This window comes from Otolemur garnettii, unplaced genomic scaffold (genome assembly GCF_000181295.1).
Source record: "Otolemur garnettii isolate 467f Iridium unplaced genomic scaffold, OtoGar3 scaffold00115, whole genome shotgun sequence".
NCBI lineage: Eukaryota > Metazoa > Chordata > Mammalia > Primates > Galagidae > Otolemur > Otolemur garnettii.
The window spans coordinates 1381533-1385829 of NW_003852510.1; the positions used below are offsets into that span (position 1 = coordinate 1381533).

At 42.9% G+C, this 4297-nt stretch overlaps 1 protein-coding gene across 1 annotated transcript in view; it reads left to right on the plus strand.

The window, feature by feature from the left end:
* The window catches only part of DCAF5 (DDB1 and CUL4 associated factor 5), a 122785-nt gene that overhangs the window by 114546 nt on the left and 3942 nt on the right, over window positions 1-4297 (plus strand). The window lies entirely within an intron of this gene.

A 4297-nucleotide genomic window follows, 5' to 3' on the forward strand; every position in this document is an offset into this window, starting at 1 on the left:
GGGCCCGGGCTGGGGATTCGAACCCGCCACCTTAGGTATATGTGGTTGGCGCCTTAGCCACTTGAGCCACAGGCGCTGAGCCATTCAGTCTTTTTCTTAAAATGACTTTGAAAACCTGAAAGAGTATGCAGAGAAAAAAAATAAAAATTGGTTTGTGATGACTTAGTAATTTTCATTTTTTTTTTTTTTTGGAGTTTTTAAAAAAACTATCCAGAGCTAAAATAAGTTATATTTGGTGGTAGAGGGCAGCTATCAGAAATATTATATTGGCATGTGGGTCAGTATTTTTATTTGCCCTTAGTCCAACTTCCTGGATTTAGGTAGAGTTTTCTGTGTTATGTATCAGAGCTGATCTTAATGGCTGTACATATTTCCCCACAGGGTTAGAATGGGACGTCTAGATCGACCTTTTTTTTTTTTTTACAGATGATGAGATTTAAATTATAAGTTAACCATCTGAGGTCACACAGCTAATTAGTGAAAGCAAGGGCAAAACACTATTCTGTGTTCTTCCCAGCATGCCACCACCTCTGTCATGCTAGTGGGAAGGCCACAGGCAGCCAGATGACTCTGCTGTATTTGCTTATCTCCGTAGTGCTTCACTTGGGCAGTCATTGAAGTGGCCCTGTCTTTTGCATTGCTTTCCTCTCTCCCTTGGCCTATGACTAATGGGTTGGCACTGTAACATGTCTGCTGTAGGCCTGTTGACATCATTTGCTTTCTCAGTTTGCTCTCTGCTTGGGCATCTCCTTTACAAGAGAAATTCCTGCTTGGCTGTGTACTCTGGGATGCTTCTGTACGAAATCTCCCCATTTATTATTTAGTCAACTGAAGTCCTTCCCCTAAAGGTCATATGTTGGAAACTAGCCAAGTTCTCAGAGGAGAAAGAGAAGAAATGTTTTCTCTGTGAGGTTATCTAGACTGAACTATGGAGCTCTCTACTCCCAGGTTCCCATGGGATCTGAACGTTGCCCCATCAAGAGGTACATTGAGCCATTTGAAACCTTAAGTCTACATAGATGACCATAGTGAGAGGGAAAGCAAATAGCTTTGGAGTTCCCAGCTTTGCTTTCTCATGATGTCTGCCACATTCATAGTCTGGTAGGGAATGGTGTGGTGTTAAAGCATTGCAGGGACAGAGGTAGGAAGGAGGAGGGTGAGACGAAGTGCCATGCTGGCCTCATCTCCCTCTTGGAATTATTGTCCTTGCCTGTGCTCCATCATCCTGAAGGGCCATGGTCTGTCTTCTGTCTGTAAAGTGAGGGCACTAACAGTGACTTCCCCCCTGGTGCCTTATGAATTACTTGTGTCTGACAATTCCTGTGGCTAGGGCGCCAGCCCCATACACCGGAGCTGGCTGGTTTGAACCCAGCCCAGGCCTGCCAAACAACAATGACAGCTACAACTGAAAAATGGCTGGGTGTTGTGGCAGGTACCTGTAGTCCCAGCTACTTGGGAGGCTGAGGCAAGAGAATCACTTAAGCCCAGGATTTTGAGGTTGCTGTGAGCTATGATGCTACAGCACTCTACTGAGGGTGATATAATGAGACTCTGTCTCAAAAATAAATAAGTAAATAAATGTCACTTTCCTGCTTACTATTTCTGAAAGCATCAGTGCCTCAAAAAGCATTATGTCCTGGTCCAGCCTAAGGCCCACTTTTCTCTCTCCCTCTCTCTCTCCACTCCTCCTTCTCACTATCCTTGTTCTTTGCTACCAACTTTCTAGATAGGAGGAGAAGAATCCCTGTTGTCAGGACCAGCCTCTTCTCACCCGTAACAAGTGTTCTGTCTCCCTGAATGCTCACACTTGGCAAAAGAAGAGGTTTGTTTTGTAGTTAAACATGTTAAGGGGGTGGTGGAAATCTCAAAGACAAACATTTTCTTCTTCCTCCCATATGTGGAGGTACCTCCTGTGTGCTAGGCACTGTGGAGGACACAGCAATGAAGATGGCTGACCAGGTATCCCTAGGAATTGATGCTCCAGTAGGAGAGCCAAGAAATTAAGATTATAAGAAATATAAAAGAGACACAAGACATGTAAACAAGTACAATGCTGTTAGAGGAAGAAGAGTTTTTTTTTTTTTAATGTGGGGTAACCTCAGTGCAGTGTAATATTTGAGCTAGATTTTGAAGACTAAAGACTTCAAAAGGAAGAAGAGGAGTAAGATACAAAGAACATTCCAAGTAGAGGGAACAGATATTTATTTTATTGGATCAACAAATATTTATTCACTACCTATTGTGTACCAGGCATTGTGCTTGTGAATAAATTGCTTAGAAGCAGAAGGTGCAGGACTTGTTCAGAACATGATGGAGTTTGGACAGGGGCAAAGGACAAGAAGGGAAGACTGGTACATAGGACTGGGAAGGTAGGATGGAGGCAGGCCCAGAGGGTCTTAGAAGCCAGGTTAGAGAGTGTGGCAAGCCCTGTGATAACAGTTGGGGCCGTATCACTGTAGTTTTTCTTGGTAGGTGGACAGATTTCTAAATTCAATATAATCATACAAAGAGAGAAGAAGACTTAACACTCCTATATCAAGCATGTCATGATCACTTGTGTAGCTCAAACACTTGTCACTTAATTGCTTTGCATTTTGATGATGTTTGAAGAAGAATTGAGCTACCTCTTTTTCTCAGCAGCCCATTGAGCTAAACTTTTCACTGAGCTTGGAGAGAAAACTGTTCCTCCTTTCTCCTTTTCTTTAAAACTTTGCTCCTTGAGGAGGCATGGCTAGCCACATTTAAGGTAACAGCAAGTTGTTTTTTAATTGTTTTCCTTCTAAGCTATTGACTTTTAGTCACAAATGGTTGAAATTGATATTTTAAGGACCAAAATAATAGGAATAGTCAGTACTTCTGATATTCAAAAATCTTTCTGAGGGTAAGTTTCAAACATTCTGGTTGAGGGATTCAATTGCCAAATGAAAGAGAAAACATCACATTTATTAGTGCTTGGGTATAAGCTATGTTATTTCATCATCTTCACTTCCACTGAAAAGAAACAGAAGCTTTCAAGGGTAAAGTTGGCTGGGCATGGTGCCTCATACCTATAATCCTTGCTTCTGGGACGCCAGGGAGGGAGGATTGAGACCAATCTGAGCAAGAGCAAGACCTTGTCTCTAGAAAAAATAAAAAAAAATAACTGGGCATAGTAGCTTGTGCCTATAGTCCTAGGTACTTTGGAGACCAAGGCAGGAGGATCACTTGAACCCAGAAGTTTGAAATTTTGTGGTTGTAGTGAGATAATGATGCTACTCCATATCCAGAAAGGGGGTGGAGAGTAAAGTCATTTGCTGAGGGCCAGAGGAAGTGGTGTGGCTGGGGTTCCTACTTGCTCTTTCTTCTCCAAGGCCAAGAGTCCCTTGAGAATTGAAGACTGGTGGTCTGGTGTGCATTTTGGGGTATTGTTTTACTCTGAATTTTAGAATTGGATGAGACCAATCTAATTCACTGTTTAGGTGGGGGATCTGAGCTTTGCCCAAGGTTACCAGCTAGTTAGGAACTGCATAGTAACCCACACTCAAACCTCCTGCCTCTTGATCTTGTGTTTTGTTCCATGACTCCAAGCTTTAGGAATGAACCATCTTCCTCAGCTTAATATATTCCAGAGCCCAAACAAAAGCTGACGTTCAATGTTATGATTTTCATTCCTGAGGTGAAAACATAGGGGGCTGGGTAGTAATAGATTGGAACCTAAAACTGGCTTGCTGAGTAGCTAGACCAGCATCTTACCATTATTATTTGGCACTTCTTTTAACAAATTCTCTTAGGATTTATTTTCATATTAGGGGAGGTGAGGGATCTGGCTCAGAATTAATAAGACCCAAAAAACATCCTAAAGGCTTTTCCTTTTGGACCCCTCAATTTCCTTTAAAGCCACCAAACTCTCTTACTCCCTCAGACATCTGTTTGCAGAGATAGCAGAGTTTGTGCTAGAGACTGTGTCTAAATGTTTCCCAAACACTAAGTCTCAAGAAGAAATTTGAAGAGCCCTTCAGGCAAATCCTTTTATTTTCTGCTACCTATTTTATGCCAACTATAGTCTAGTGTTCCTTAAAAATTGGTCCACCTTACTTACCCCTAGAGTGGTTGTTAAAAATGCATAGTCTGGCTCAGTGCCTGTGGCTCAAGTGGCTAAGGCGCCAGCCATATACACCTAAGGTGGCAGGTTCGAATCCAGCCCGGGCCCGCCAAACAATGATGGCTGCAACCAAAAAATAGCCGGGCGTTGTGGTGGGCGCCTGTGGTCCCAGCTACTTGGGAGGCGGAGGCAAGAGACTCGCTTGAGCCCAGGAGT